Source organism: Ceratotherium simum, chromosome 8 (genome assembly GCF_057802395.1).
Source record: "Ceratotherium simum simum isolate JZ-2026a chromosome 8, ASM5780239v1, whole genome shotgun sequence".
NCBI classification, from domain to species: Eukaryota; Metazoa; Chordata; class Mammalia; order Perissodactyla; family Rhinocerotidae; genus Ceratotherium; species Ceratotherium simum.
The window spans coordinates 40,730,878-40,740,731 of record NC_141907.1 but is presented as its reverse complement, the minus strand read 5'-3'; positions in this window follow the sequence as shown (position 1 = coordinate 40,740,731).

Here is a 9,854-nt window from a genome sequence, read left to right as displayed (position 1 = left end):
CATTTAGTATGTTCTCAATACCATGTCTCCCCAAGGCCTGGCATTTAGTATGTTCTCAATACATGGATTTATTAAATAAATGAATGAAAACAAACTCTTTAGTACAACGTGCAAGGACATCCATGATCTGGCCCTGCTTTCCATCTAGCTTTCCATCCACTATTTATATCATTGTGCCCTACCTCATTCCTGACCTCCAAAGTTACAAACACACCAGACTATGTCACCCCACATGCCTTAGCCCACACTGCTCCCCGCTTTCTGGGTTGCATGTCTGGCCTCTCCACTAAGCCCTGCCTCATCTACCTATTATATATGTACTCTTCTTTCAAGGCACTGTTTAAGGGTCACCTCCTCCAGGAAACTTTCTCACCCCATCCCACCCAAGTAGAACGGGACCGCTCCCTTCCTCCCTTGGGCCCCAATGTACCATTGTGTATTGTGGAAGAAACAAGGCTTCACATGGCTTGGTTGAGACTCTTCTATTGGCCAACTTCCAACTGTTGGGTGAAATTCAGTTCTGACATAGAGTCTATGAAGATGAAAGTCATCTCAGAGGTGGCAGGTATTTTATAAAGTGGAAAATTACTTTCTATTCCAGCAGCATAGAAGAAAAAGTACATACAATTTTGACTGTTGCTATTTGTTTTTGTTCACACTTCCAGAAAAGAAAAACTTCTGGTAATGTGGCATAAACATCATGGGCATTGCAGTTAAGTAGCTCTGTTTCTCAGCAAGCACTTGTAAAAACAAATTTTAAAACCCTTCTCAATATGCCTGCTGGAAGCTTGGCTAACATTGCTTGATGTGAGTGAGATTTGAGGCCTGCCACTGCCGGATTTCTGGAACATCTCACCTTTGGAGGATGCCCCAAATTGTCTCAAACTTTAAACTAAGTTCCACAGATCTCCCTTGCCCCAATTTTCCTGTCTGTTTTAATTTCACCTATTTTGATTATGTCTCTAGTTCTATTGTTACACCAATGACCTATAAAACTTATCTTACTTTTCATTAAGATAAGTCTTTCTGCATTTCTTTAGAGTAATTCAAATTTTTATCAGCTTAATAATCTCATAATAGCGTATTTTCGTCTAAGAAACATTTGAAAAATCCCTGGTACAACCTACCTTTGCATGTTTCTATTAAATAAGTCATAGACCAAGGGCTGCAAACCCAAAATATGAAACATTAAAATCTTACTCTTCTTAAGTCGTCATTATGCTGTATACATTAAACTTATACAGTGCTGTATGTCAATTAAATCTCAACAAAACTGGGGAAAAAAATCTCATTCTTCTTGAAGAGCAACTGGTGCCATAAATGAATTATCTTTTTACTGTTACTTTCTACAAACCTTTCAGGTTTAATAAACTCATGTTTGATCAGGTTGACAAAGCTTTTCCCTAACCCTCCAGAACAGTCCAAGCGTGGGGCCTTGACCTCTATCTCTGCTCAGGAAGGCTTCATCCAGTTGTTTTCACAGAAAAATCAAGGGAGTAACGAGGAGTAACTGCTGGAACCACCAAACAGCAAATATGGAGTACAAGCAAGCAGATGTCTCCATATTTCCAGTCTATTTCAAAGACAAAAATCTACTCCACTCAAGGTTACAGGTTTTTTTTTGAAGTGCCTTCAGGCTCAAGGGAGATGGAGATGGGAGGGGGAGAAGGGGTTCTTACAGCCTATGAATGAAAAGTTTTGATGAATTTCAATAGTGCTTTACACAAGATGAGTAAGTCATCAAATAACTGTTAAGTGTCAGGCCATAGACTTATAGCAGGAGGTCTCACAAGCTTGTCCACCAAGAAGTAAGGGGAGAGAGTACCATCTTTCTGTTGCCTGAAAATCTCATATTCATGAGAGTTGAGGGCAAGCTCTCTGGCTATCTGACCCTAGTTTCTTCACGCACTTTGGCCAGTTTATATTTTTCAAATTCCTGCTTAATGTTTTACTTCTATCTGAAAATTCTAGGTAATGTGGGCAATGAAAGTGTTACTAAATTTTAAGGCTTTGCAGACTCTATAATTTATCATATCACAGATGTACCTCAGTCGCCATGATGGACAAGGACGTTCTGAACCTGGGCATGAAATTTTTTCAGTCATTTGCTGACATGTATTTCGTCTGCCTTTGTGTGTCTACATATCTGCAATCCTGAAGCAATTTGTACGATTAAAGATGAATAACATCTTTGCTCATTTGAATAAATACAACTCAAATACAATACTTGTTATTTGAAAAGAAAATTCTCATTATTTTTCCTTGAATATCGTTATTGACTCTGGCTTTTCAGGAATCAAAATATTTTACTTAATTGTAATTTTTTGTTTTATGTTTTGATACTCAAATTGTTGCAGTTTGGCCAATACATTTCCCTTTATGCTGGTTTCTGTGTCCTTCTCCAGGATTTCTAAAGCATCGTTGCTTTCTGGCAATAAATGTTCCAAGCCAGTCTAGCATATTACCCCAAGAATGGAATCAACTTCTCTCCAAGGAGCCCTGCTTTCTTTTTAGTGGAGAAAAAATTGTTCAGGTTTTTCTGCTATAATGTGAAATTTGCATTACTGAAAAACCTCATATTCTGTAAAATTACATTTATGGGATAAATGAAGTTGGGGAGACCACTCAAAAGATAGGCAAGCTTGAGCCAGAACACTAAGAAAAACAATCATTGGTACCTTGGAAATCACCTTGGATGGCCCAGGCAGACAAGTGGGCACGGCTCGAGGCTACAACAGTAGATTTTAAAAATTCACATAGACCCTTGAGTCGAAACACTGGCCTCAGTTTATTTAGTGCAGAGCTGCGGGGTGCTGGGACAATGCAGACTGAAGGGGCTCTGAGCCAGGAGCTTCCGAGGCACAGCAGCCAAGAGTGGCACAAGCCTGGGATGCACCAATCTGGGCCTCCCCAGAGAACTTGGTACAGCTGCTCATTTTCAATTTTCTTAAAACACAGCTAAAGGAATCCTGCTCCCAGTACAGCAACTGAGTTGTGGGATTTTTTTTTCTTTCCCGCTGAAGGCTCTAATTCTATTCTTGCTTTTCTGGCTCCCCTTGCCTAGAAAAAAATCTGATACTCTAGAACTTGACTTCTAGGTTAGATCGACATCAATCTCTAATCACAACGAACTGAGTCATATTGTAGAAACATGCTTTGGGAAACCATCAATTTCATCCTTCTTTGTACATGCAAGGTTCATTGAAGGTGAGGGCTATTCTTCCACCTCCTGGAATCAGAGCTGACTTTGACTCCTTTAACCAATAGAGTGCAGTGGAAGTGACACTGTAGGACTTCTAAGATTGTCATAGAAGTTTTGCAGCTTCTGCCTGGGTCTCTTGGAATGCTTACACTGGCCAAAGCCAGCCACCATGTAAGAAGTCTAATCACCCTAAGACCACTGTACTGTAAGGAAGCCCAAGCTAGCCATGTGGAGAAGCCACATGGAGAGAGAGATGTCCAACCAGCTCCCAGTTGTTCAGATATCCCAGCCAACTGCCGGACATTTAAATAAAGAGGATGACTTCAGCCACAGCCACCACCTGACTGCAGCCCTATAAGACCCAAAGCAAGAACAATTCAGCTGAACTTGTATGAAAAAAATTTTTTTATTCCAACTGCTTAATAGTATGGAAAATAAAAACAGGTTCCTATACCCACCACCCCAAAAAGAGAGTTTTGTCTAAGAAAGGAACAATATATACAACGGATTAGGCATATCCAGGAACTGATATACAAGGCCAGTAAAAAAATCCCAACAACTACAAACTGTCATTTTTCAATGGCCCCTTAAAACAGAACAACTAAAACACCAGTAAAAAATTAAAGAGAAAATATTATTAACTGATTTAAGAAAAAAGCACCACCTATTAATCTTCGTGTAGTATTGATGATGGATGACTTGCAGGATTTTCTCACCTCAATATTCATTTTCTGAAAGTTATTAGTAGAAATCCACAATCCAATGTTGCACTTTAAGAGGCTTGGTAAACAACATATCTACAACTTTTATAACAACTCTTTCATGTTGAAAGTTTTCTAGAACATTAGATACAAATTAATTTCCATGAACTTTTTCATATGACTTACATTTATATTTCTTTTTGGTTAGAGTTTCACAAAGAAGGATGTAGGCCAATTGAAGTCTTTCCCACATTGTTTACATTCAAGAGGTTTTTATCAAGTGAGTCTTTTCACGCCTTCAGAAAGAACTGGGATAACAAAAGTCTTTCCCACATTCTTTCCATTTACATGGTTTTTCCTCTGCGTGCATTCTCATATATCCTCTAAAGTTTTCTTGAGAAATAAAGGCTTTCCCATTTTACTGACATTCATAGCATTTCTCTCCAGTGTGACTTCTTTCACGTCTTGGAAGTGAACTGGGAAAACTAAATGCTTTACTACATTTTTCACATTCATATGGTTTCTGTCCAGTATGATTTCTCTCATCTTTTTGAAGAGTACTGAAAGAAGTGAATGCTTTACTGCATTTTTTTACATTCATAAGATTCCTCTCCAGTATGAGTTCTTTCATGTTTTTGAAGAGAACTGGTACAACTGAAGGCTTTACTGCATTCTTTACATTCATAGGGTTTCTCTCCAGTTGGAATCCTTTCGTGTATTTGAAGATAACTGGAATAAGTGAATGCTTTACTACATTTCTTACATTCATAAGGTTTCTCTCTAGTATGAGTTATTTCATGTTTTCGAAGAGAAGTAGAAGAAATGAATGCTTTACTGCAATTTTTACATTCATAGGGTTTCTCTCCAATATGATTTCTTTCATATATTTGAAGAAAACTGGGAAAAGTAAAGGCTTTTTCACATTCCTTACATTTATATGGCTTCTCTCCATATTTTTGACTCTCATATAGCTTGTGTTCAGTGTGACATCTAACGTGCCTATTAAGCAATGAATGATGCATGAGGACATTTCCATATGCACTGCATTCACGTGGTTTAGCTCCAGTAGTTTTCTTGTTCAGATTGAGATTTGAAATAAGGCTGAAGTTTTCTCCATATTGACTACCCTCTTCACTTTCAAAGAGTCTCAATACCATATGACTTCTATTGAAGCGAGGTTCCTGAAGGTTTCCCATATCACATCTCTATAGAGTTTCTTTTGTGAAGGATCCAATAAAGTCCATTCCTCTGGGGTGAAGTTCAACCACATCATCACTGGCCACTGAGTTCATTTCTAAGATTCCTGTGTCCCCCGGAGTCCTTCCTATGTTTCAGTACAGGTCACAGTGGGACAGAGTCATTGGCAGAGCAACATGGGGCCTTTACGGGCAGGCAACCTGCCATCTGAAGGACTGTTATGTGAAAATTAATAAAGGAAACCTCATTTAAAATGGAGTCAGGAAACCCTGTAGGGGGAGCTCTCACGCACTACCACTTGTTGCTATCTGCAGAGCCCAAATGGGAAGAGATCATCCCTTGCATCTTTAACAGGAAGAAGCTTACTTTGCTATTCCAGTAGGAGGAAGGAAGACTTTCTCCTTGCCCAGCAACAAGCTCAGCCAATGAGAAAATACCCCAACTCAGCCAATGAGAAACCCACCCTTCAGGACCCAGCTCAAAGAGGCTGCTCCCCTTTTTATGAAGCCTCTCCTGATTGTTCCAGAATCAGCCTTCCTCGTTCCTCTCTCTGTGCTCCCAAAACACATACCTTGTAATTCTACACAGCCTTTATTTCATCCTGCCTTGCACTACATTATTTTTCTGACATGCTGTGTCTTGGAAGAGGTCCCCGGATAACCTCCTTCAGGAGCTTGCCTCATCCCTAAAAACATCATGTTACAAGACTTTAGACTTGCTTTCTTATGTCATCAGACTGTCCTCCAAACTTATTGAGACAAAAAGCTGACTGATGAAATTTGATTGCTAAATAGCAGCTTACATTTAGGCCCCAATGTTATGTTTTAAATGTAAGCATGTGACTTTTTGCCATATATTTTTATAGGATTGGTGGGCTATTGTGCCAGCACAGCCCAGGCCCTTAAAGCCGGCCTCTCTTGATAAGGGTCAGGACTACACCATTGACCCCATAAAAAGAGAGGGCCCTCTGACTTTCTCTGCAGGGTAAGCCCTAGGCAACAGGATGTACACTGGGTGGTGCACTGGGGACCGCTTGGAGACTCCAGGCTATCAGAACAATTCCTTCTTCCTCCTCTTCACTGACAACACTCTATGCTCCACCCAGAAGGGCTGCAGATGGCATTGAAGCTTACTGGGGTTTTACCCATAACTTGTGGGGCGGCATAAAGATCCACTCCTTTAGAGAAAAAAGAACCTGCTCCCAATTCTGTCCCTAGAACTAGAATGTCGGTCCTAATGCTGTGTCCTGTAGCATCTGGACTGTAAGCAAGGATCCTGTTTATACATAACACCCCCTTACATTCCAGTATCAAATATTGAACAGAACTTAAGGAAAAGTCAAATTTCAAATAATCCTTATTTGGTTAATTATTTCAGAAAAATAAAGTAAATATAGAGTTGACTTCAGTTTTAATGAAAAGTAGTTAGGAATAGTAATAAACAAGAAGAATGAGCAATTCTGGGTTGACTATTATAACCCATTCAACAGCAGATGTAACGGGAAGGAGTGAACCCATGGGTTCCTGCAATTTTTGCCTAGGATCTGCTGTAGAAATTAGAAACGCTTTTCCAATCAAATGTAAACTTCCAAAATCAACAAAAATAAAAAATAATCCCTCATTGTCTATTTTTGGAAAAGAGATCATCTTATCAACACTAGATATTTCCCATAAATTCTTTGCATTCATGTAAAGTCAAGTCTTTCTCTATACTTAATGCCCTAATAACTAGTGTAAATATTGCAGTCATTTCTTATATCTCATTAATTTAAAAGCTCATTTTCCATCAGATGCAATGTTTTGGCTGTTTAAATAGCGCTTACCTGAATACACGTGTGAAAAACCTAGAGTTACATACACCTTCATTATTTTCAGATTCACTAATTAACATTTTTGCCATATTTGCTTTTTCTCTCTTTCAAGTTCATATATATATATCTGAATATATATGTATATTCAGACAGTCCATAAAATCCAGAAACATAGGTGAATATACATAATGTCACAAATATCTTCAATATGAAAAAAAAGTAAACCAGTATTGTCTATGTTTCCAGACTCTATGACACCTTGTAGATATCTAAATTGCTATAGATACAGTTTTGTTTTGCCTCAGGATTAATTTATTAATGCTGATCACATTCCCTGAATGCCATCCACACATCCTTCAGCAAGGGGAATGAACTTCTGATGCTGGATCATGGGAAATAATGTTGACAATTATGCAGGAAATAACAATCCACTTCCCCCTCCCCCCCTTTTTTTTCCAAATTTGTCATTCTGTTCTTTCTTATAGGTGGTATGGTTTACTAAACTGACTTTGTGGAATTTGGAGCAGTTTACAGGTGAATAATGAATCAAATCCGAAAGAGCCCACCAGTTATTCCAACCTCATTCTGTAGGTGAGGAAACAGAAGCACAGGTTAGTAAATTTATGTGCCCAAGGTCACCCAGTTAGTTCTTGTTTCCAACCAGAATTCCCCCATCAGTGAGGACAATTCTTATCCTTTCCTCCACCACTCCTGCTGCTTGGCTTCCAGCTGGCTGGCTTGCTCAAAAGGGAGAACCTGCCACCCAGGAGATTTACAAAACATTCTTTCCAGGATGTCACAGCATCTTCCCAGGAAAACCTGCTGCCGGCTGCCGCAAATGCTTCACTCGCCAGGCCAGAGGGTGGTACCCAATGGTTGGATGTAGCCTTGTGCCTTTCACAGTTCCGGCCTGAACTTCACCTTCCTGCCATCTGAGATGGGCTCCACGGAGCCAGCTACGAAGGTCAGGGCTTCCACGTTCTCGCTCTCCATCGCCCCCTCCGGATCCAGGGGAGCCCTGTGGTTCTGAACCCTCCCCCGAGCCCAGCAATGCCTTTCCCTTCCAGCTCCTCCCCCTCAGGTCGGCTGGGCGTACACTGCGCGGGGCAGCCGGGGACCTCTGCAGCCGCAAGAGCCGAAATGGCCCTCACTTGCTCACTCTCCCCCTTTTTTTTTTTTTTAATTTCAGCAGCTGGAGTGTGTTTGGTCTGGAGTTGTTCCTGCTACAGACAGCACGACCCAGCCGGTAGCAGCCCCAGTTTGCGCTAAGACCGGCCTCCCTGCCTCCTGCCAGCACCGCAGCGTGGCGCACACTGCGGGCCTCGCGCCCCCTCACTCCGAAAGACCGGGTGCAGCAGAAGACCTTGAAGAAAAGAGAAAGGCTCCATTCCACGTCTCCCCGTTTACCGAGGGAGAGTATCAGCCAGCAGTGCTGGCTGCCAGTGTGATTTTAATTAGGGCTGCCAGATTTAGCAAATAAAAACACAGGACACCCCGCTGAGTTTGCCTTTCAGGTAAACAGCAAATACTTTCTTGGTACGCCCCATGCAATATTGGGGACCTGTTTATTCTAAACTATTATTCGATGTTTCTCCAAAATACAGATTCAACTGAGCAACCTGTTGTATGTTACCTGGCAACCCGATTTTAATATTCAAATAAAATGAACTGAAAAATCTTCCATGCAACGTACTGAAAGAGTCTGCATTTCCAGCAGAGGTGGAGGAAAGTGAATACCTCTGAGCTATGTCTTCTGTAGCAAAGAAGGAATTAGACGTCTGGTATGTTCTTCATGAGGCATTAAGCACATGCCACCGATGCCTACAAGAGCGCCTCGGTCAGAGCCTTGGCAATGATTTACAAAGCAGTAAAAATGGAAATTCACTCACACCCAAATCGAGTGGAGGGAAAACCCGGAACATCATGTCTTGCCTGCAGTTGCCAAGGGAAAAACAAAATAAACCAGAGGCAAAACCAAATAGTTGCAAAAGTGCTTCCTTTCACAGAAGCAAAGAGTTACTTGTAGGGAGAGTGGATTATGTAAAAGCTTGATGTTTCAAAAAGGAGGGCCTTCCTGAGGTCCTGCCATTCTGTGAATTCCGCCACTAGCGGTCACACGGCTCACACACATTCTCCACCTTCTCCATGTCACACGGCTCACACACATTCTCCACCTTCTCCCGACTGCATGGCTCCAAAAGGCATCAGCTTTTACTTTGGCTGACTCAGCAGCCTGGAATGAATTCTTTCTGTTAACTTGGTGGCGCATTTAAAAATACCATAAGCACTACTTTGGCTTGCTAAATCGTACACACATATGCTCAGAAACACTCTTGTATTTACCATGCAATTCAACAGAATGCCTCTAATGTGCAAAATGCTGTGCAAGTCGCCTGGTGAGGATGGAGTATGGGGGGTGAGGGAGGATGAGGATGGGGCTGGACCAACACAGTCCTACCTTCAGAGTGCTTAGAATCCAGAGGGAAAGACTCACAAAGACTCACTTCCTGCACCTACCCCTACAAACATGTGCGGTCCAGAGAAATCGATTCCATGTTTAGGAAGGGAGGGGTGGAGGCGAGGGCATGGGAATGGGAAGCTAGGGAGGGGGGACATATGCGTGCTAGACTTTTGTGCATATTATAAAGTAATTTATGGATTATGCAGAAAGAATGTCAATGTATTGTTTAGACCACATATCTAAATAATAGATGTTCAATTGAATTCAAAAGCACTAAAATATGTAGCGGCCTACAGCCCTACTTGGGTCAGTAGAGGAAAAATAAATTTACATATTCATAAACAAGATTTGATTTACATTTAGTGATGAGGCCCCACCATTTAGGACAGTCTGAATCCAGAGATGGAAGTATGTGGAAATTTTGTCTTTGAGTACATAACGTTATAAACTGCAATATGTGAGCAAAATTCAACAAACTGGCAG